Genomic DNA, 25609 nt, shown 5'->3' with positions numbered 1-25609 from the left:
GCCGCTTCGTCTCCCCAGGGAAAAACTGCAAAAAGCGTTCAATGTTTTTCCTAACTGAGACGCTTTCGTGGAATATTTTTCAGCACGAAACCCAACGCTTGGAAATAATTCGCGATACTTTAGGAACCTGCGTTACGAGCAAAGTACCTTCGGGTTAAAAATATCAGAAGCTTAATTATCAACGGACCAGACAACGCAAGAGTTATATGCAACGATGCGTTGATATCGTTTTATGAATTTTTCGGGGTCAAGACGATTCTTCGCCTGAGTTTATCAGGGTAGTTAAAATAAGGGCGAAGGTCGGGGCAGACCGATTATCGCGATGTCCACGGCCTCGATAATTATAATTTATAGAGTCGGAGAAAAGAGGAAAGAGTCAGTGGCCACCATAAATTCCATTTTAGTCATCTGTCGCCACGCAAGCCCTTGTTATCCTTATGGATTTTTCCCCGAGCCATCTCTAAAGTGTGTTCCATTTATTCCAGCAACTTAGTTTCTTTATACATAGCCCCATCCTGGCCATTTGTCCTTATTACGTTTCATAGCGAACCCATGTGCAAGCGGCCGTATGTCCTTCGTCTGCTTTCAGCTTAAAAGGAATCGAAAACGAACCAATGCCAGCCAGGGCAAAGCAAATATTTTGCCGCAAGCACGCATCGCAAATTTCAAACTTTATTGGTCGTCGACCGATCGTCGAATCGATATCGGCGTACTTCTTTAATTAACCATCCTTTTCAAAGTTCCAACGTTCGTTCGAAGATTATACACGTTACCCACGGGGTTCGAGGTAACAAGTAACTGGGAGAATCCACGGTTGCGTGCATCCGGCAGCTTTGAAATCTCATTAAGAGTTTCTTCGATTTCCGCTGTAAGTAAATTGTATCGAGGATCACTATCACGACGCGCCTCGTTCTGACATTACGCGAGCGCTACCGAACACGGCCGTTGTAATAAAAAATCCGAAACAACGAATATAAAGTTTTTTGATAAAAACGATGGCGTTTCCGAACGAAGCACTTCCCGATGGACGAAAAATTGTTCGATCCGAACAATGATCTCGACAAAGGCAGCTGTACGTGATTTTCAGTTGGATTCGGCCGCCGACCGGTAAATTGAATCGCGGCGCGGAATATTCATCGACGATGATTTCCGCGCCAACACACGTTATTTGCACGAACGAATTAATATCTGGCTCTTCCATTGCCCGCGCAAAATGAATTTCAATCCATTACACGTATAACCAACTTACGTCCATCTACCCGAAAGTAATAGTCATCCAATCGTAACCGCACTGCCGATAATCTCGAACGCGAATTTATCCATCTTTAATTGTCATCGTACAACGAGTATCGAAACGTTAAGAACACTGTCTATCTCGTTATAAAATTAATCTCCATTTTCTCGTACTCGTTATAATTTCAAACTTATTTACGCGTCTTTTAAACACATTCTCGGAATGATTATCGGAACGTTTATCGAAATTCGTATCAAATATTTCCCATACTCGAATTCTCTATCGAAACGTTGCAAAATGTCAACTTTCTCATTTATTTTCTCCGTTTTCATTGGAAATTCGCATATTTTCTGTGTTGCTCGTCGTACAGTTGCACGTAGCACAGAATGTACCGGTGCTGACAGTCTGTCGCCGCGTCGCTTCGTCAATAATAGTGCAATTGACGTTATGGTCGCAAAACTACCGGACAACAATGCGCTAATCTACGCTCGTAGACCTGTCCGGCAACAGCTTTCGGCCGAGTAACGAGGAAGGCATCGAGGCGTGTGTGTCGACAGAATTCGCGCGAATATTTATCGAACACACAGTGCGATTTTAATATCTAGTATAAAACGTACTTCGAACAGCGACGTATTTCCTTTCAAAGCTCGAAGAATCTTTACGAATCGCGAAAGAAACCATTTCTTTTGGTCAAAGAAATCGACATTAAAAATATAAGAAAAAAATGTTATGCTCCTTTTCGTGTTCTATCGCTTGTTCGTTCGTGGTTTCATTTGATTAGAATTTATCATAGCTGGTCTCATTTCAGCGGAGAACCGCTTACAATTTCAGTAAGACCACCCAGTACATTTATAGGTACTATCATCCCCACCCGGCCACTTCATTCCCGCCGGTCGAAATTTTAGGGTAGCAACCTGTTGCTAGGCACCCCTGGGAACTCTTATCCCACCTCTCTGTTACCCGGCAACCCCTGATACCCCCTCTCTGCCCGCTCGTCTGTACATCAACCCTCCTCCGTTGACGTGTACAGAATGTCCGTAAGGTCTCCCGGCTCGTCTCTGTCCCATCTTCTCTATTCGAATTCGTTGCCACCTCGTTCTTCCTCCAACTTCTTTACGGCTGTTGCAAATTTATCTTCTCTTTGGATGTCCCGCAGCAGAAGGGAAACTGAATTAACGAAAATTTAGATAACTTACGATGCAAATTCCCGCGATGTATTCCGACGCTACGTTGTTCCTGAATTATTCGAATTCGAGTGCGGTCGAAACGGGTAAAATTCGATTTAATTTCAAACTCGTTGCAAATGCATGATATTTTATCACGTTCATTTCGATTATGCCGTGTTAATAGGATTCTAACGAGTTTTACTCGGTTTAAGGTTCTAATCGTTTATTACAGCATCATCGTACCGCACGTTAGCGTTTCCAGCCGGCACAGACACCGAGCTATATTTTTACCAACTTTACGCTTTTTCCTCCGGTTACCACACGTTCCCCTCTCACCTCGTTTCTTATTCTCACTAGCTTTCCTTTCTCTTCCGGCGACATTTCCTCACCCGGAATACCGTTTTATTTGCCCCTTCTAGCCAGTTTTCCTTCCCTTTTTTTGCCCATTCCTTAACGTGGCTCACGGACCCGTTCATTCGGCTCGTGTACACTAGCCGTGGGAAATCTAATAACGAATCGGAGGGATCGAGCGGTTCGCCGTGAAATTAGTTCCATCGTAGAGCCCTCGCGTAAAACGTTATCGAGGGAGCTGGTCCGAGGCTGAAATCAGGGTTTGAAAATCCCTTCGAGGGGTTCGTGATAACGCCGGCGTTAGGGGCGAGGGAAGAAAACAAATATACTCGAGCCCTCGTTGAAACAGAAATTCCTCCATATCAATCGATCCCTCGTGATCGCAGATCCGAATATTGCCTGTACGATCCTCGTTAATCTTTCGATGGTGTGTTCGTCGCCAAACTCGGCTTGCTCTCTCTTCGTTTATTCGTACGATCGTGACACGATTGTTCGTCGTAACGGCACTCTATTTGGCGAGATGCCTGGAATTTCAAACGTGAACGTATCGTCGTGTAAATCACGAGTTACCAACGACGAAGAAGGGAGAAATTACGTTTTCATTTGGGGTTGTCGCCTTTAGACGACTTTTATAGCGAAACATATGTTTCAATAATTACGAATTCTGGGACTTGAAATCTGGCTAGTGTTGTCCAACCAGTTTTGCATCGCATCCCATTTCGATTTTACTTCCACAAGATGCGACATTCGTTCCCCGTATAGTACATGCAGTTATATCGGCGAAGTTCAGACTACTGTCAACGAGGAAAGCTGAAATTCTACCGAGGCTTCGAGCGGAAAGTTTCGGTCAAGAAGTGACCGTATATATTGCCTGCCATAGAGAAACCAGCCCGACAATCTTTTTTTTTTTCTTTAAATTGGAGGATGGAAGCCGTTTCGAGGATGACAAATAATCCTGGAACGAAGATAAGGCGACGCGATGTGTCTCGCAAGAAGAATTGCTCGCAAAACGAATTGTAATATATCTGGAGAAACGAGACAACCTTTTTTCCTAATATGATAATTTTCCGTTCCAACGAAGGAGAGGCTGTATAACATCCGGAGATAGTTATTCCTCCTACGTGTTTCGATTTTTCTATTTAAAACAAAAAATCTCACTATACTCGCGGCAAACAAATATAGTTGGCATAAAGGATACGACATAATAGGTGGATCGGCGGAAACATGCTAGAATTATGTAGTCATTGGTCCATTATTTTCACCGCTATCCAGCTTCTTCTTCGTCTACGTTCGATACCCTTTCTCTCTCTCTCTTCTTCTCCTTCGCTTTGTCCTTACGTTGGCTCTATATTTCTCTCGCTAATAGGATTTAATTTTCCTTCTCTCCCGATCGTCGACCTCGTTGTCTATTAACGGGCAAGAGGAAGATCTGCCGGTTGGAATCTCGTAGAATCCGTTCGTTTACCATCCTGTCGGTGCATCCGACACCTACGGAATGAACCCACCCACAGATCGGTGGAACACAAAGCGCGACGCACACCATTAATCTCTGCATGCGACAGAAAGTTTCTACGAAAGTCTGTCTCTATGGCGCGCCACACGGTCATCTCCTGGCTAACGTAATTCAGCTCGGATTCCTGTCATTCGAAAAGAAACAAGCGCAACGATCGATAAAAGGAACGCGCGTAATTCCGCAGCGAATGTCGTAGGTTCGTGTCAGTGAATCTCGAACGGATACATGTAAAGTAAAGCTGTCTCTTGAGACGCGTCACGCCAGGTATCCACTAACGACGTATTATATAACGAGCGATATCTCGAGGATACGAGCGTGATAGGCTGCGTTTTCACGCAAATTGATAAACAGCCTAACCTAACAAATGTTCCCAGATAACAAAGACCGCCTAAAGATACTCGAAAATCGCTTTATACCTAGTTCTTGCGCGATATATGCTTTAATATTTGAATAAATTGTATTTTTCTTATCAGGCTGGCTCTTGGATCGTATCGCGGATGGCTTAGAATCGTAAGAGAGATACGCGTCCGTCAGTGCAAGTAATGGAAGCAGAGTAAACTGTAATCTCTGCAAAACCATACTCGAGTACAAGAGTCAACAACGATGAAAAGATTTCCAGAGGGTAGACGCAAGAAACGAATTGCTGGAGAATCGATGTAGAAGAATGGGAAGCTTCCCGGTTTCTCGATGGATCTGCGATGGTCTTGTCTGCGCGGATGGGACGCGTTCAACACGTCGGTATTCGAGAGTTTCGCACGCAGAACGAAATTAAGTGTCAGCAGCCGTGATAATTTCCGGAATGTCGCGTCTCCTTTGGTACGATCGATTTCTTTTTTTCTTTTCTCTCCCTTTATGTTAATTCCTTCGCTTCCGATTATAATACACTGTCGATTGTAATATATAATCTAAAGATTTACTTTTATCGAGTTCCTTCGACGATTGCAATTTGGAATAACGTTGTTGCCGTTATTCGTACGAGAAGATAGAAATCGATTTATGTTTGTCGGGTTTCATACAGATACGCATAGAACAAAAATGGGAAAATATAATAACGAAATAAATAATACGAGCGAAAAAGAACGATGACACTTTTCGCGGAAACGACGATGCTAAACGAAATCACAGCGTTAAAAATATCCGGGTACTTTCAACTTAGCCCTCAATTTCCGGTGAAGTGGACTTTCATAAAGGCTTTTTTGATAAAATGAAGCGCAGACGAGGACAGTTTTAATTTCGATAAAATCCACTTGGCTCTTGTACGAATTGGAGATACATGTCAGTTCTAAAGAATGTTGATTTTCTTTGTACTCGGCTGGTCGAACCCAGCAAAACGCTCGAGTAACGAAACGATATTTCTTTGCTCTACTTGTATTCTAACGCGGAAGTGGAAATATTCGTATTATATATTGTATTATTAATATTTCGTCGATCGATACGTTGAGATTAATTCTTTCTTCGAACGTAATTTAACGAACGAAGAATTTCGTTGCTTAGCGATAAAAGCGTCTGCCATAAGAACACTCGAAAACGGACAATGACAATATCGATTTTTCGCCGATGCGATACCACCTAGCTGCCGGTAGGTAAGTAATTCACACTCGTGCGTTTCTTTCGCTCGAAATTTTTGCTAGACCGCTGAAAGGGAAGCTGACGCTTTTATTGCGTTTCGTTGCGACCACTTTTATGCTTTTCATAAAACTAACAGAGATAGCGCATGAGTTTCCTATGAAAGGGGACATAAAACCATAAGATATTCGAAGAACCGGAGCACATTGGTACGTCGAGCGATTTTCGAGGAATAATCGCGAGGTAAAAGCGTCGTACTTTTCGCGTACGACTCGTTTCCTCCGCTTGTTTTATATTTTTCCGCGTCGTAAACTTGTCCTGCGATGTTCGTATCACGAAGAGTCGAACAGAGTCTATAACGAAGAATCGAGGCGAGCGTTCCGCATCGTCGCGTCGCGTCGATCCATCAAGAAATTCGTATTACATTCGAAGTATAAAGCACAGAAGATTAATGAAGTTTGACTAGTACGGATAAGGAATGCCGTGACGCAGCTCGCACCACTTTGGCGCGCTTCCATGCAATTTGCAAGAGAGCAACAACGAATCGCATCGCCATCCTCCATTGTAAATCCTTCGTACTTACATACGTACGCTCCAGATTGTCCTTTTGAAAGCTATAGAAGCCAAGTCGATCGCATCGCAGAACCGTTTCACCGTTTAATTGTGGGAAAAATACGCGTTCCGCCAAGACGTCGGACGTTCTCGTTCGATCCGTGCGCCTTCTACGAGAGGCAAAATTCGCCGACGATGTTTCTTCGAATTCATTTTCCGCGGTCGACGGTTGAAAAAAAGGTTGGCGAAGGATTATTCCTCGTAACCATTTATCGAAGTACATATTACCGGAAGAGTCATTTCCCATCCAAATTAGATCCAATGGCAGAATCGGATATATCGATCGTATCCTTCGTTACGAAGCAGATTCTTCGCCGAGTTGGAGGATCGTCGAGCTGTCGTGACACCGTTTAAAAATGTATATACGTCTGGAGCGCGGTGTGGCTACGAATACGTCGGTGTGGCAGCGAAAGAGAAATTGATCGAGGGCGGTCGGTTCGATTGGTCTCGAGTTGTTCACAGCAACTTCAAGTACGTTCAAATAGCCGAGGATTTTATCATCGACACCGATTCTTGCGAATATATGAGCGCCGCGGGACATACAGAAGAGATTGGCAGCCTATTGTCGGATCGTATATGCAGACTTCAATCGGAAAAGCTATTTCCCGATCGGATTCTACGGGTACGGGCCGAACGAACGATCGAATCGAACGGTCAGTCGGTAGGAGCGCAGTGCGCCACTATTCTGCTATTAAATTGACTAACGCGGTCGAGCTTTCAAAGCTAACGCGCGATATCAAAGGAAAAACAAATATATGAAATTCTGCAAGAAACACGAGGAGAATCCACTTTCGAGAGAAGCAGCCGAACAAACGGATCCTGCGTGGCATTCAGCCTACCGATCGATTTCGCATCGATGTACCTTTTATAGAGTCGACCGTACCAGTAAATAGAACCGTCGCGCTTCTCTATTGTCCTTCGTTTTCCACATTTTCCCTCTTCTTCTTGTTCCTCGTGGAAAATTCAAGGCACTCTAACGAATAGCAAACGGTCGGCTAACTCCTCCGTGTCAAAGACTAATTGCAAACGAAAACAATGAAAATCCGTGACGACCCGAATTTCCCGATTCCTTCTATTCTGAAATTATTTCCAGATCCCGATAGACGACGGAATTCTTCGATATCGAGACGTTTCCTCTCGAGTTAAACTGCCACTTAATCGAGTTTACGTGCATCAAAGCTTCGCAACGATGGCCAGCTCGAATCTTGTCAAGTCGTGGAATCTCGGAGTAACTTCATTTTGTCCCCGGCCACCCTTTATTGCCTCGCTTTCGATAAACTTTGACCACCTTTCTTGCTCGTTCGATTAACACAAGGAATCGGTAAATATGAATTATCTCTTCGTACTTTACTGGTTCAACCTTTCGTTTTATCCGAACCGAAGCTTCGCTATTAGCTTATCGCACTTGCTGTCCATATCAATCGACATGTTCCACTATCGGTAGCCTAACGAACGGCGATAAAAGCGAAGAGCTATCGATCACCGTATCGCGCTTTTTAACCGTAATATTGTTCGCATTCGTCGAGATTGTGGTAATTTGCATTCGCGTCGCACGATCCAACTATTACAACGTAAGGGACAACGTTGTAAAAAGTGTCGTAAAAACGCGGGCACAATGTTCTTAGATGGTCTCCGAAGCGTAAAGAAATTACAACGCCATACCAACTTTTGTAAACTTTTTACGATAAGAAAAGCTACTCTCATTTCCAGGACGGCGTAAATAATAAAGTAATCACCGCTAGCTCGCTGCTAGACAGCCAACTCTGATCACGATAAAAGACTCTTTTCTCTTTTCACTTCTAATTTGCTTTGATCTTAAAATCAGTTCGCGTTTTAAGGACAATCGAAGTTTCTCTTTCGCTGTATCGTTATCTATTCAACGATTTTCTTCAATTCCAATCGCAATAATTGATCCTTAAAACGCATGATAAAATATCGCGAAGTTACCGATTCGTGTTTTATAAAATCGTAAAGAAAAACTATCTTTTGTACGTGCAGAACGTGTAAAGCGTAACTTCCGATATACTTGGAATACTTTAACATTATTCTAGATACGTAGAAAAAAGTAGTAGCTACGATTGATACTAAGACATTCGAGAGTTTTAGCACGCAAAGATCGATCAAACAAGAAATAATCATGGACGTCGATACTTTATTCCCTGGCGAAATGAATTATACTTTATTACAGTGATAGATGGATACGTGTATGTTATCGAATATATAATTTATTAATATGCGCAGGGTAGGTGTACGAAAGACTGACATTCCGTCGTATTTATATAATGTTCGAAATATCTCGCAACGTAATATCGTTGGTATTACGCCAGGGACAAGATACGCATTTATGAATTACCCTGTATACAAGAGTCTGCGATCGAGGGGCGAAATCGACTAGTAATCGCGTCGAAAGTAAACGAATTTCCATAACAGGCGTGTAACGTGGCAGGTTGTTCGAGCACGCTGATGCCACGTATCCAGCGAATGAAACGAAAAGTGGCAGGAACGCTGAACAATTCCATTACGCGGCGGCCGGAACCTTCGTTCCCGAGATATTATTGACACGAGCAAAGGCGATTGGAAATAGCATAGGTGGTAAGAGGTATTATGGCCGCGTAACATCCACACGCTTTCCAACGATAAGCGTGGAGAGGTCGAGACGCTCCGCTTTCACGTCGAGGCAAGGGTTTCCTTCCCTGCCATTTCCTATAGCTTTCGTTGCCAGACCATCGCGAATAATCGACCGAGAGTCGTGTTAGACCGCTAACCACCGTTAGAGCGCGATTAAACGCATTTGCATGGCCACGTTGTCCCGCAGTTTCGTGAAATTCCCTTCTCTTCTTCGCTTCTCAAAATCTGTCCAAAGTATTTGATAATTTCAAAGTTGGTTATCGATGTTATCGAAAAGAATAGTTAATTACGGATTTACGGCAGCGAACGCTCCAATCGATCGTTCCTAGTGCAACAACGAACTATTATTCTCCCGCATTTGACTCCTTCTAAATTCCTTCCTTCTCCTTCAAACTAAAAATTTCGCAATTGTATTTAGTTCGTTTCACGCGAATCTTCGATTCAGCATACGATCGGAAAAATTGATAATCTTTATTTAGCCAATTGTAAACGGTTTCTCGTTACAGAATCGCATCGATGTGATCCGCTCTGCACGATGTTCCACGGTACATTCTGACGACCGACTGGTCGAATAGTCAAAGCGCTAGAACTTCGATACGCGTGGTACGAGAAGGAATCACGGTATCGTGGAAATTTCATAAATTAGAAAACCCTTCGACAAAGCGAGTTCCGGGCGTGTTTAATCGTCCTGTTTGCAAAACCCGTTGGATGCGAAATTAATTGCGTTGCCGGGGCAACGGTGCCTAACGAATTTAATGCTCCATAAGCGGCGAGTTAAATTACACGGCTGTATTCTTCTTGATTTCAAGCTGAATAAAACGTGGCCCTTCGAGGCAAACTGCACAGCGCGCGGAGCTATACGTTTCTCGAATTGCTTTCCGAAAGGGAATCGACGGGAAATTTCCAAGGTGGCCTGGCGTTTTCGAAAAAATTACCGTGTTTACGCGAGATTCGCTTCGCGATCGATGCTTGTTCACAGGACCACAGCGTTTAAATATTAACGGCCGACACGTTTTTCACCGTGATCGATCCTCTGCATCGTGTAAAATAATTAAATTGGCAAACGAGATCCAATTGAAAACTGCTGTTCTGAGAAATCGAGAAACAATCACGATCGAACCAGTTCGTTTACGATATAATTGGATAAACGAACGACCCGACCTTGCAATTCTACAGTTTCGCTTTACGAATTTACGATTACAACGAGACAGGAAAAATGATCTTTGGCTGGATTTACGATCGATCGATCAAAAATATCGAACGCTCTGCAGATGTTCGTCGATATCGAAGGTTATTTGGAACTCACAGTGTCGTGGAATTAGCTATCCGAAGCATGGTCGAAAATTAGCTTATCTCCTGCTGTGAAACGCGCAACAAAAATACCCCGTACAAGGTGTTTCGATGAAAACGCTTTTCACAGGAGAAAAAGCTTCCAAAGTTGTGAAACTCGGTACTAGTCCGATCTCAAATATCTCGTAGAAATGAAAGATCTCTCGCGAAGTAACTAGAATTCCAGCTACTGCTTGTTTCATATCGTATTCGGGAAAATAAATATCTGCCAGAAGAAGTACGCGCAAAGCTCGAGATTTAATATTCAAACATCCAGAAAGTCTAGCTTCTTGTTGAAAATTAAGGATAACGTGGCAGGGTATCGTCGGCAAAATAATTAAGAAAATTTTCCAAACAACGCCTACGCTCGACCGATCGGTGCTACTTCGAGCACGAAATTTCCGGGCGACGCGGTGGTTGAAAGAAAAATGTCGAGCGTAAAAGCGGAAGGAAACGAACCGACCGACACAAGCGGATCGCCGCATGCAGTTTATCGGATTTTTTATTACGTTACTGAGACCGGTATCCAATGGCACGAAGGCGTACAACAAGGTCCGACAACAAGACTGGACACAGACAGACTTCGAAAATTGTCGGTTTAGCCGATATACAAATTTTCAAGCAGTCAGAAAACCAGATAGATGTATCGGCATCCTGTTGCTTCGCTGCATCCATATCACCGTCGATGGGAAACGATGCGTGGTGGTTGTGCGTTCGCGACAACGCTCGTCTCCCTCTCTCTTTACCTCTGCCGCAATCAGCCAGTCAAATATCGCCCGATCGATAGTGTCTGGGTCAAAATAACAAGCACCTCCGATGCTCGCGAACGAGCGGCACCAAGAATCCGAGTATGATTAAAGACTATACTCGGCCACCCAATGCGCAATGGGGTCGTTATTCCATTTCATCTCCGCGGTTCATTATAGTAATTGCTTCCTTGTAACTGTATAGTAATGCTTGTCTTGGTTTTCTTGGCGATGCTCGTACACGTACGTAAGGAAACATCCTTTGATAAAGTATCGACGATACGATGTTCCAATCATGTTGGAAAACATACGTTGTACAAACGCTATATATCATATCGTTAAGGCTGTTCCATTTAACATCAGGACGACGCGAAGTCGCTACAGCAGGATGTTTTTAAAGAGTTATAGGTTTAAAAAATTGAATCAACGCGTAGATGGCTAAATATCGCTATCGCGATGGCGTGCTATCGGTTGCGTAACGTCCTGTCAAAGATTGGTTTGTTTAAAAATTGATCGATTCTCGATAAACTACTTTCGCGAGATCGCATTAACGCGTTTACATTGAAATAGTTTTATCGGATCGAGCAACAACTCCGCGAGCTACATTTTGTACGTTAGAACGGTAAAGAATGGAATAGAGTGAAACATCGAAGAGTGAAAATTTAACGCATAATATCGTTTGACGCGGAACAAATTCTCGGATGAGTATTGACTTCGGCTTGACGCAGGAAGCTTGTAACGCTTAAAAAGTAAAGCCGGCACGACGCGCAAATTTGACTAATTATAAAGTTAGCTTATGAACGTCATCCTAGTTATTATAATTTTGGCAATGATGGTTCCGTAACGAGGTATGAGGCATAATTGCGTTTGACGCGACTTTGCAAAATGAGTTGGGAAATGCGATTAAAAACGTTGCCTGCATGTAGCTTGATAAATTATGGAGCTGAATAGATAGGCGCGAGTGTGTGTGGCGCGGCGTACAATTAAAATGTAGCTTAAAGTGAAAGGATCGATACTCCGTGCACTCGTCAAAATCAAATTAAAGTTTATTATCGTTCATCCACCTCGTGGTATCGATTCGTCGGAATATTTTAGTCAAGTCGTTCGAAAGAGAAAACGATAAGGAAGCGATAAAACGGGACATCTATACTCGTTTCAGTGGTTCCTTTAATTAACAGAAGTTACTACTCGTTAAAATTCGTTCGTGTCGGAAAGCCTGAGTATCTTCGAACTCTTCCACGAACTTAAATCTACATCGTCGAAACTATCGGGATCGAGAAACAAGAATATAACGGGAACAAAAGCGGAATAACAGAATTATTTTTCTCCCTACCTCATTTAACTTTCCTTCGCTTTACATTTTACCTAACACCTTCTTTCTTTTAGCGTTTGCCTCGCATATTTAGCAGCCGCGTTTCAAAATACAAATTTACATAAACATTCGCTTGCGCGACAGAAGATTTCTCGCGATATGGAATACGATTCTCGTATCTTTCGCCTGGTTTATTGAAAACGAAGACGCCAACTTTTCTTCCTCTTCTCTTCTGCTCGCGTACGAAGAGCAACAAAACTTACACGGAAGTTCGTTCGTGTCACTTTTCGCGAAACGAAAGTTGACGAAAGATATTCTTTCCGCCATTATTATTCTCAAAGTTGAGGAAGGTTTATTGAAAAAGAGAAAAAAGAGAAAAATAAGAAAAGAAAGAGAACCAGAGTTGTGACAATCGTGACTCTTTCATGTTCGAAAAGTCAGAAACACAGAAGTAAATTACGCGATCTTATCAACGATGTAGGTAATTCGAATAATCCTTCGGAGGGGGGAATGGAACGCGAGATAAAGTATACCAGAACTTTCCGTCGCTTAATTGCTTTCGACGAAGAACGAAAAAGACTGGTAAAGATCGATCGAAGATAAATAAAGATGTAAAGAATATAAAGATAAAAAATAAAGTGTTCCAAGCAAATTGAATGGAATCACGGCAACGATACAAGACACTAACACGAAGCGAGTCGAAATTACCCTTAATTTTTATTCATTCACAGACGTTTGCGGCAATTTATCGCCGCATCGTGAGAAATACTTGCAGCCGAAACGTTTTGTCATGAACTGTGATGGAGGAACGTGACCAGCATTTCCAAATAATTTACTAAAAATGTAAGACACGGCCGCTTGTCACGGATTCTTCAAAAAAAAAAAAAAAAAAAAAGAATTCATTCGCAATAACAGCAAATTTCGTATATCTCTGACAGTGAAATTTTATTGGGAAAATTTCATTTGCAAAATTTCGTTTCGTTTGATCTCGAAGGCTTCCAGGAGAATAGGCAAATCCAATACGGATTGGCAAGTAGTACGAACCAAGTACAAGTCAGACCTAACGTGAGGTATATTTAACGACTCCGCGTATCGATTTTTCTCATCTAAACGATTCCTTATCGTCTGTATATACGTAGAGAATAACGAAGGGATGCGTTTCGTTTCATACAGAAAAAATTATTTTCGATACCAGTATCGAAACGTCGAATAACCGATACGAAGAGAAAGAATGTTCGTTGTATCCAAACAGACAATGGGGGAACAATTCTCTTAATAAAAATAAAAGTGTATATCTTCTATCTCGCAAGATATCGCTGTACTCATTACGTCAGGAATAATATCGCCAAGGTAATTGATCATTTTCCAAGACTTAGGTTGAAATTACTCGAAGAGTATCCTAGTCGGGATTACAAAAATGGAGCAAAAGATTACGCAAGATTAAATGGATTTCGAGGTCCTGCCAATTCCCCGCTAGATTGCTGGTTTCTTTCTTCTTTTTTTCTTTTTTCTTTTTTTTTTGCCGAATCGATACTTTCTATTAAAATTTTATAACTTGGCTCCGAGAGATATTAAACATCGTACTTCCATTCAAGACTCCATATATAAAGTTTCACCGTTACTTTTGCCGTTGTGCATGCGATCGCAAGATCAGGATCCGAGCGAACTGTTAATAAACGAGTGGAAGCAAGATCATCGATTAGAAATGGCGTGATACGCGAGTCTCGTGTCCGCTACTGGTAATTAGTAGCTGCGGTAGACCTCTTACTGGAAATCACGATCATCAACGATTTATTCGACGATAAAGTTCCGCGCTACGCGAAATCAAGTCGATCGATGACAGAAATTTTAATTAAACGCAAAGTACATTGAAACGAGACGTAGACGAAGAACTTTTTAATTACGCGTTATACTCGAGAAAGTTAAAACGATAGAAGGTATGTCCGTGCAATTTATAGATAGATTTAGCGCGTATGAAGGAAAGATTCAAAGTAGGCTACGTTTGACATCTTTACAACAATGATTACAAAGAGCCGTGAATTATTCGCGCAACCTCGAAAGGTGCAACGAGTTTGCGTTTAACACGCAAACGTGCGACCAATAGCAAATACGATCGTTACCGTTATTTACAGGAAAATTATCCATCAACCTGGCTGCCCTATATGCAGAAATAGTCGTGATTTCGTTGCTTTTCTTTTGTAATTCGCGTGACTAATCGTTCGTTGATTCCACTGCGTTTAATTGGCCGATCGACAGAGTTCGCGTGAATCGCACATTGAAATTCAATTAAATCGACGCGTTATTAAAGTAGCGTGCTCGAAAATCTGGCAAACTTCAACTTGGCTAAAGACTGAAAAAGCACGATCGAACTTTTCAATTTAAACGTATCGAGTGTCTCGGCGAAATTCAGTCGAGATTTCTTCTAAGAAGTTATCTTATCCAAAGAAAGCCACGTTGCCTGCAATTTCCTGAAATACAGGTAATCGTGAAAAACCATCCCTTTTCATTGTCCGTATTACCGTCGATGCGCGTTTCGTTTTATCACAGGAGATTCGTCATCCGATAAAACCGAATTAAAGGCGTCTCTCGCCTAAAAGAAGGACCATTTACCAAAAGCGACGCGATTCCAACATCCTCCAGACGTAAGAATCCATCTATATTGGACACTGTACGAAGAAACTCACCTTTCATCGCTCGAGTAGTCCTTTAATTAAACGAGGCAGAGTGTCTGCCGTTAAAGTTAATTTTCTTTCTTTAAGCGGATTATCGAGTAACTTTGCAAATTGCGGTAGACCTTAAATTCCGTCGTGTTAACGATATTTAACAGATCCGGCGACGAGAACGAAAATGAATTTTGACGCGGCGTCTAGGAAATGGGTTCGCGCGACCGGAGCAAAGGACCTTCGTTTAACGATCGCTGCACACGCCGATACACGTGGCAAATTTGCATGGAAAGCCTGTTGCGTACGTAACGGACAATTTTCGCCCGTAACCTGGTTACCGCGTTATCGGAGGATCACAACGCGCAACGTTAATGCCCAAAGAAATAAATTTCATCCAACTAGAAAACGATGAAACGTATCTCGTATTCGGGCCATCCCGTAATTTAACGTGTATATCGCGTTCGCAATAATTAACGACGATTCCTTCGATCGTACATTTAAATACGTCGCGGAAGCTCGATACGATTCGGGTTAAAACGAGGAGACAGAACTAAGCCTAGCAACAGGTGGAGCCGGCGACGACTCTAGCTCGTTGCAGACCAACGGGCGCAAACGAGCCCGCGAGTAATCGATAATAATTATCCACTCGCTCTTGCACGTAAATATCCTCGAAAACAAGCTTCGCTGTTCCTGCTCCTCTTCGTACCAACCGGACTGCTCGAACGTGTCGCTTGAACTACAACGGAAGAATATCAATTTATCACCTTACACCCTCGTACCCTCGGTTCACCTTCGACCAACGTCCTCCGACTAACGCCAAACGATACTTTGAATTTCAAACGAAGAAAAGAAGATACGGCAAACCTGATTATCGACTTGATCGACGAACGATATATCAAATTAGATCGTTTAGCGGGCATTTTAAACGTCATCGCCAAAGCAACGAAACACTCTTCGACGAACGAACGAACGAGACGCTCGATAAGAAGCAGATATCGTACGATTTGTCTCGCGAGAGGGAACGAGAATGTCCACTCGATATCGTCTTCACAAAGTTCGTGTCTTCTTATAAAGAGGACAGGTATAAAGCCCTTCGATCGAGTTTCCATTCGCGTATCTCTAGAAACGAACGACATGTTCAATTTTCTTCGAACGAAAATAAACTGACCCGAGAGTTCTTCCATCAAAAGTCATTATATCTCGTCTTTCCTGTCTCGGAATAACAAGATTACGTAACCATCGGCCCCATGCCGAATAAAATCCCAATCGTCGAATACGTTGTTTGTTGACTTTTTCTCGATCAAGAGCTCGAAATTCCACGAAGAAATTTTACTATTCCAAGCGATTCGCATCTTCCGAACTGACTCGACTTGCGCGCTTCCAGAATTCCCTGCACGCTGAGACTGAAAGCTTGATAACGATCCTTAGAGTTCCGATACGCTTGCCTGAATATAAAACGATCCGGTCTAAAGGAAGATAAAAATAGTGCCTGATACGCTTGGCTTGCTTCGACGCGGTAATTCTTGGTATTATATTTCAATTATATCTCCTACTCGATCAAATCTGGATCGAATCCCTATTGTCCGAATAAACTGACAAATACGTTACGAATAGAGCTGGATATAACCGTTCCAATTCGTTGCCGCTATTTATGGAAGGACAGCGAGCGCGTTTCGAATCCGCGTGCGGATTAAAGGTTAAAAAGATGTTCCGGTGAGTACGCGTATAGGCGAAACGAGAGAACGAAAACTGTTTTCAAGTCGGAATAAATTTAATTAGTAGCGTGTCTCTGCTCCGTGAGATAGTTGGCGAATAAAAATCTGCTAACATACGACGCCGGTATATAAAGTCGAATTATCGATCTCATCACCGCGAGCGAAACTTCTCAACCGTGCTAACGAGTTCCGGGGTGCAAAACGATGGTATAGCGGAATATCCGGTTACGTCGGATATAACCGTTTAACTCGGTCATACGGAATGTTTCGTAACCTAGAGGCTGGTTGACTTTCGCGGATCACGTTAATATCGATTCTTACCATAACGAAGAAACGACGAAAGGTCGAGAAAAAGTATCGAAAACGAGTGGACGCAGTCGAGGGACGCGTACTTTCGGTGAACAATTCGAAAAAATGGAAGACTAGAGGGAAGACGAGGGTTAGCAGAGAAAAGCTTAGAGCATATCGCGTAGCATGCAGAGAGGGAGCTGCGGCTACTTCGTGGCTTAAAATGGCAAGGCTCCCTTTGGACATACGATGGAAACTCTATAGTGGCTTTGTGGAGGGACGTTAAATTCGCCGAACCTAATGGAGTCGAATGAAGGCGATGTTTGCGCATAGAACGCTTCTAGTAATGAAACCTTTGACAGGAAAAGCTTCGCCACGAAATAGAACGGTGAAAGGCATACATCCGCCAAATTACTATGATACAATTACGCGAATCACGCACGGGGTAAATCACACGGATCTGTACGGAGCCGAACGATATTCCAGCTCTGCGAGGAAATCGACAGAGAGAACTGGAATCCAGCGATACGATTAAATTAATTAAACAAACAATCGAGAAAAAAAATTCTGTACCGGATATGAAATTCAGACCTGGATATGGAATCTCTACCGGTCCCGGGCGAAACGAGCCCAGCAGGTAGGTATTGATTTTTCTTAATTATACTAGCGAATGTTAGCTTTAGGCTTCGCGTTAACTCGATAAAACTAACGGTGTCCTTTTACCAGAAATTACACTCGACAATACGATCGACGAATTAAAGCGAAAATTTCGGTCGTGTGACACGAAACGATAGCACGCTACCTGCGAATGGTACACTGTTCGCGACGTATTCGTGGAATATATAGAATATAATTTCACGAGAGAGAGAAGGAGAGGGGGAGAGAAGAAGAGGATGATGGAGAGGGTGGAGAGGGTGGGAGAAGGGAAGAGAGAGAGAGAGAGAGAGAGAGAGGGAGAAAATTGCGAATTACATTCGTCGCAGGAGTTCGGTCAACAAGGTTCAATAAGGAACTAATTTATAGATAAAAGCGGAAAGAACTTCTTCCGTGAAGCAAAGCGCGGGCAAAAGGAGGAAAAGGAAAATATACAACGGGGTTTCCTTATGCCAGAAGATGATCTCGAAAGAACGGTCGGCAGTCTTCTATCGGCGGTCGTTCGGCTTTCGCGTCAATATCCGTGAAAAAGCGCGGGGATTAAACGAGCGAAAGCTCTTTATAACGCGTTTAAGACGAAGCATAGACTTTGTACCGCAAGACGTACAAAGCTAAAGAACTTTGTCGCGAGCGTTGTGCTCGTTTGCTTTAACTGGTCCCGGAAATTTTCACCAGAAAGGAATCTCCAACTCGAACAGCTATTTTCGACATCGAGTTGTTGCCTGAAAGGCAAACCAAAACGCTCGTCAACCTCGTCGACTTTTCTCTCGAAAAATTCAGCCTTTCGAACGCGCGTATCGTCGAAACGTGACCGATTACCGTGAAACGGTTGAATATATTCGCGCACATAGTCAATTGATATCGCGAGCTGCTACGTATCGCGACAAACAGAAAACTACGCGGGGTAAATGGCAACGACTAAATCGATACAAAAATCAATATATCCAGGTGAAGCAGCGGCTGGGCGGGCGAACATCGCGTACAGTCCGGTCGTGGTTCCCAGGGAATGCAACAAGTCGCAGGCTCCCGCGATCCGGACAAGAGAGAACCCAATTGCCTCGGGCATACCGTGTCGCTGCACTTTTCTCCGCTCCACGGATTCCTATCCTTCCATTGTGATCTCTCTTCTATAACCTCGTACGATCGAAAAATTTCGCGACCCTGTTCCATCTAACAACTATGCGGTCATCTCGACTACTTTAAAATAGCTATATCGTCATTGACAGGCCACGGTGAAACGATTCCTGTTCCGAATAAATCTATCGCCAACTTTATTCTCAGAGAAACATCGCTTTATAGAATCATGAAACTATGGAAGATTTATATGGATGATAAAAGTTTTAACATGCATGTAGCGACAGCAATGGAAAACTTGAATCCCCGGGGAGAAATTGAAAAGAGAATGATGGATCATTGGAAGGATCGGGCTTTTCGGTCGAACGAAAAAGAACGAAACGTGTAAACGAGTGGCGGCAGGCGAAACCGGAAGAACGCGTGGATCGCAAACTCGGATTCAGGGGCTGTACGAGCGAACAGTGTCGAATCTGGACTCCCAGGCTCCGTCGATCGATGCCCGGGGCGCGCTGCTATATATAACCATCCCTGCTCTCTGCCTCCCTCTCTTTCTCTTATCCTCCTACATAGCCCCCGATCTCTCTCCTTCGCCTAGGTTTTCAACCTATGCCACCCTTCGACATAGAACCTGTACCGCTCAGCCCTGCCACCTGGCTTCTCTACAACCAGCGAGCTCCCTTCGAAATTTACCTCCTCGCCTTCCTTTATTTCCTTTTTGCCTTTCTCTTTGCATATACCTCGTCGTCAGATAATCAAACGCGTCGTCCTTTGGACGAATGCAAATTTTACGCGTTATTTCTTTAAATATATCTTTGCTAGTTGTTATACGCATTTTCTGGTCTTTTCGATATCGATTTGAAGAACGATATGACGAATAGATGGAAATTACGATATCAAAGCCTCTAGTTTCTGTACAGATGCAAGATTAATTCTCGATCGAATTGCGTAGAGATAAGCCGGATTGTCCCTAATCATCAATGCCGAATGAACCGGTATCATACCGGTAGCAAACAATTTCAAAGCGATTCAAAGACTAAGTTATCCAACGTCCTATCTTTCGAAAACCTTTCGACGAATGCTGACTGGTATTCGAAACGACCAACCACCTATATAAGCACGCGACTGACATAAAGTTGTCCTAGAACTAAGGACGCATCCTACTCCCATAGTAATCTAACCCCTTGGAGACTAATGCGCAATTTTCAGAATTATGTGTTCACGTTCTAACGTCCAAGCTTCTTTTTATTAATTACGCCATGTCGAAGAATCTGCGAATTTTTCACCCTCGTTTTCTTCGAGCAAAGAACGCACGTTTGATTGCTCCGACTGGAAAGTTGGGATCACGTTTGACTGGACGAGGATGCAGCGGAAAGACGAAACTAGAATAGAAAATTGGAATTTTGTAGCGACAATATCTGAAACTATCAGGTATCAAAGAGTTGATTACAATGTCTGAGCAGCCTTACAATCGCCAATGTGGTTGTATAGATTCGCGGCTGTACGGGCGAGTATAATTTCCCATGTAACGGGTGCACGGAAGCACGAGCAACCTTTTAACCGCGATTTCAGCAATATACCAAGAATAAAAACAGCCGCCGTTTTCTTTGCATTAAAACTTCTGTTTGTCAGAGTTTCGTTTAAAAATGCATGAAATATCAACGCTTCCTTTACCTGCCTGGATTTCCTTGCACTTTTGTTCGCCGGTTGCTTTTACTAACGTTTACTGTCGTTCTTTGTTTTATTAACTAAGTTCGTTCCGACTATCCTTCGCGAGAGAAGCGCAAGCTTGAAAATACAACGGGGACGACGTGATCGTCCATTTGCATCGAACAATTGGCAGAACGGTATTTAGATGTCCATTACGATAGAGTGCGTCATCGTATCAATCGTAATACGGTCAATACGAAATCGATGAAACTCGACAAAGTCGCGACTTGCATGAAAATGGAATTTTTTATTGCTTTCGAAAGGTCGTAAAGAGAACCGTCTATTCTTTCTTGGCACCCTATCAACTTTGCGTCTACGTGGAAACTACGATGTTCGTATTAAGCTGCCGCTTGATCCAATCAATCTCGAACACACAGTGCTATAATACACACATAATACAGGTATCTCGCTCGTGTACGATGAAAGGCCAACGAATCGTAACCGTTACGAAGAACCTTTCGAGTGATCGACGTAACTGTCGTCCGTGTGTTTTTCCGCTTTTGACACGTCGATAGCAATAACCAGCGGTATACGAAAAACAAAAGATAAACGCAACAGTTTGCGTGTGAAACTTAGACAGGAAGCGACGAAATAGAAAAGCCGATACGAAAGTACAATTAGTTTCCACCGCGTGTGAAACTTTCATTTCAATTTCATACGGGACAATTTTTCGAGGGTCGCGCACGTTCTCTATCCGCTTATCCTTCGATCGCTCCCTATCGACCATCTAAATGGGCCGAGAAGTAAGAAAACGACCAGGTCAAAAATTAGGACGGAATTCGTCTAGAATGATCTTTATTTAGACTGGACTCGTACGCTTTGTCGAGGTCGTTTCGATTATCGGGGAAGATCTCCGTGTTAACGGACGAACACCTCGTCGCTACCGGATGTTCAAGACAAATTATGTGTGCATGCTTTGGTGCTTTACACAACGAAAGAGAAGAGAAGATCGCAATCACGGGAGAAAAGCTTCGGTTCTCGCGTGCACGCATTTTTCGAACAATTTTTTCCTATGACTTTCTTAGTTTCTTATCTACTAACCTGAGTTTTACTATACCTCGAGTTTTCTAATGACCACGCTCTGCAAATGCGACGTTTTTCATATGCACTGCGTGCTTCCTACGATTTACGAATAGAGATCTTTCAATTTCGATTTACCATGGCTCGTGATAATAATACATATTGAACGAAGATTAAACGGGTTGAATGATATATTTGTAATTACGATAAATCCCGATAAATTGCGATAAATTGCGAAACAAAGGACAAAGGCGTTAATATCGCGAAGTAAGTCTTTTTGAGTCATCGAACACCAAACGAAACGACTGATCGCGCTCCAAAGTGGACAAAGACTAAATTCGTTTCGTCGATCTACTCCGTACGGCGAGCAACGGACCACGCGACGTACCTTACGGTTCTTTTAAGAAGCTTATTCTTGAATTTCGAATCTTAAACGCCGGTGTAAATATTTAATTTTCAAAACGTCAAAGGAAGTTGGCAAAGTAAGGTTCCGTGTAAAATATCGACATAGAATCGAAACAGTCGGTAATCTTTTCAATGCGTGATTTTCGAAAGCGTATGCGACAGAGACGAAGACACGACGACGTGACATTTCCTCGATCGAAAAGCAGTTTCGTCCTACCCCTCCGACAGATCGTCATAAGGTAGCTTTGACATTTGCCGTGGGTTACGGAGCACGTATACTCCTTTTGTTCCGCTATAGCAATATTCGCATTTCCACCGCGGAATCGCATAAAACTTTTTACAAAGAAGCTAATGATTTTGTTCCAACATCAACCGTGCCTTTCCTTCGTCCGTGCACGCGTGTATGACGTTCTATCGCGTCTTTGTCGAGCGTTTATTTAAAATGAACAGAGAGCGCAAAAATTTATTGCGACTTTAAACGGAAATCGCAGCAAAGAAAAACGATTGAACGCGGGTAACTGTTATTTCGATATTCGCTTTCGATATTATTTAGTTCTACATGCACGTCGGAAGCGATAAAACATTTTTTCTACTGCATATTCCACGATTCTTTTATTAAACCGTCGAAAAAGATTTTCAAGTAGCAATCTTTCTTTTTTAAATCTGCATAAAAGACATAGGTGGTCGAGGCTCGTTCGCATCCAATATACCGATTTAAATATTCCATCAAAGCAAGTATCGCAAAAGTATCGCGAGCTTACGAAGAAAATAAAATCGTTTAAAAAATTTCTGCTTCTCTTAAATGCTTCGTCACTACGGACAAGGTCACCGATCTTACATTCGTACGAATTATCCCGCGGCAAAATATCGTTCGTACGACCAGATATTCACGAACGAAATATTCCGCGTGTTTGTTTATTTGGGCGAGAGTTGTAACTACAAAAAAAGGAAGCAGACTCGCGAGATATCTCGACCGTGGTAGCGAAACATGGTGAGGGTAACATTTCTGTCTACGTGAGAAAGCGACGATCGTAGCAGTTACGAATTTCTTAATACGAGATACAAATAGAGAAAAAAAAATTTGCGTCGAGCAAAACTGCAGTTCGTCCAACGTGTTCGCAATTCGAACAAATCCCTGGCGTGTTTAACACTGCTGGTGTTTTTGCTATCACCGTCTTTTTTCTCTCGTCTCGTCTTTCATCGCTCGGATCAGATATCTCCCCTTTACGGTTCTCAGACGTTAACCCTCGGCGACTATTTGTTGCACGAGTACGACGAACGACAAAAGGTACCCCGAAGAACGTTGTTCGATCGGAAAGATTGCTTCCGATAAAATAATTTCGTGGGCGACCGAATGTTCGTAAAAATGAACGAACGAAGGGGAAAGGAGAAAGAGAGTACAACAATTGCGCAAAATTTCGAACCTGTCGACTGCGAACGAACTAAATACAGGTGTCAAGAGGGAAACATAAAACGTGGCACGATTGTACGAGCAAATTTTCCAACCAGAGATTAGAATGGATACAACGTGTCACAACACGTACAGTAAAATCTTGATTACTGATATGTTAATCAACGCTCGAGTAGCTGAAAAATTCCGTGAACCGTGGAAACGGAACATTTTTCTATTTTATCTTGCGACGTATGTAATTTCGCCTACAGTATGTTACATATCTTATTTATCAATACGTATACGTATTTAGAAAATACATTAACCAGAAAAATCAGAAAATAAAAGTTTACTTCCATCTTGCTTATTATTGCTATATTACTGCTATACTATACGCATACTAAATAAATTAAGCTTCTCTGAACAAGTAGCATTAAAAGATATTTTCAGTACTAACAAATTAACGATTTGCAAAAAAGAACGAACAAAAATAGCAGATGATAGATCGCGTGAAAGGTTTCTCGTATTGTTCGAAAAAACATGGAATGTAACAGCGATCAACTCTTTGCTATGACAGTACATGACCGATGTTATATTTACAAAGTTTTTTCCCAGAAAAATTTTTACAATCTCACGAAAACCATTAACGTCTTTCAACGTTTTCTCGTGTATTTTTCTCCCAAAAATCCAAGGATTAATTTATACGAACGTATCTACACCCAGACCCATTGGGTCTGCATTATATTTAATATTCGCGCCGATTCTGCCATTTTTTTCGTTTACCGATGATACAGATTCGTACATTTTATCGAATATATGCGAGACACTAACCTTCCAGTATTTTTGGCGATCCCGTTGACGCCGTAGGGACGTGGAAGAATAATCTATCCGTCAGCTGGTCATCGTAGTAATCGGTGCTCGATGATGCTCACCACCACTAATTCACTGTCACAGAACGTATCACGGTAACGCCGGAATATGACATTGTTAACGATACTCGAACCCCCTATTCCGCGTTTCCACGAAGAACAAGATCGTATATCACTACCACGAACCGTACCGGAAAAATCGAAACGAAGGGCAAACGCGACGATAAACTGCCCCACAAACGGAACACGAATGAAAACAAAAATTATACTATAATTCTACGCAGCTACTTACGTATAGCGCTTACAAGCGCTCGACGGTCGCTATACTAACTGCCGCTTCTTCGCTTGAATTTCGACTACCCCGACCGCCGCTGTCATCACAGCCAATCACCATCGACTTGCGCACCAACCGCCAGACCCCCCTCCACCAATCAACGCGCGAACCAGCCTCGTTCGAACTCCAAATGTTCTTGCCTTCGTTTCGTGCGTCCTGTCGACGTACTTTTTCTTCGAGCGTAACATTTTTGAACGTTATCAAAACGCGTAACGCGATCGATCGTTTGGTTTCGTAAAGTCTATATCGGATTAATCGCGAGTGTTTGTAAAAGAAAACGTATAAGTTATGCCATAGATTTTTAGATATTCTTGTGAAATATAAAAAATGCCTGTGTTTGTGCAATGACAGAATCAATGAAATAATCTGACGAAGAGTAGCCAAGGATTAGATATGTAATCTCGTCTACCGGAATCCGAAAGGTACGTATGTCTCAAATATCCTCTTGGTATAATTTATCGGAATGTATTATTTAAATGAACGCACTGTATTATGACAAGTACGAGTAATTTAAAGTACGAATAATTCGTTGAACACGTTAACGTTCTCATATACATATACATGCTTTATTTTTAAGGAAAACATGTATTTAAGCAACGTTTAAGGAAAATGTATTAGATTCTTGCTTTTTATTGACGAATTGACGATCGATCAGTGACGCGTACTGGGTAGTAGAAAACAAAACCTTTGGAAAGTTTTAAATTTTCGTCGTAAATGAAATGTACGACACGGATTTAACACCTGATACATTTTAATGTTGTATAATTTTTTAATTCCAAAATCTTGCATATTTATCATAGATTTAACATAGAAAGAAATTATAATTAATGATCATAATTTTTTAATCGTATAAATATATATATATATCTTTATAATAATGGCACTTACGAATATGAGATATACGGTATATATATCGGCCGATCTACTTCTTACCGTTAAAAGATTTGCCAATCTTGTTACCATTTTAATGTCATTTTCAACCTTACCGATTCTATAGAGCAGTAGTCAAAATTAAAATTATAATGATAGATGA

General features: G+C 42.3%; 1 protein-coding gene across 19 annotated transcripts in view; it reads right to left on the bottom strand.

Moving 5' to 3' along the window:
* Positions 1 to 24490, bottom strand: part of LOC100647135 (voltage-dependent calcium channel type A subunit alpha-1) — a 99372-nt gene extending 74882 nt beyond the window's left edge. For 6 of the 19 annotated variants that reach the window (XM_048404670.1, XM_048404661.1, XM_048404673.1 and 3 more), the window contains exon 1: positions 24205 to 24480. The gene's annotated coding sequence lies outside the window, so the exon portion shown is untranslated. Of the gene's footprint in view, positions 1 to 24204 lie in introns of all 19 variants that reach the window. The other 13 variants (XM_048404657.1, XM_048404667.1, XM_048404669.1 and 10 more) reach the window with 7 other exon arrangements.
* Positions 24491 to 25609: the final 1119 nt, after the last annotated feature.

Source organism: Bombus terrestris, chromosome 3 (genome assembly GCF_910591885.1).
Source record: "Bombus terrestris chromosome 3, iyBomTerr1.2, whole genome shotgun sequence".
Lineage (NCBI taxonomy): Eukaryota > Metazoa > Arthropoda > Insecta > Hymenoptera > Apidae > Bombus > Bombus terrestris.
This window is presented reverse-complemented; position numbering and strand designations above follow the sequence as displayed.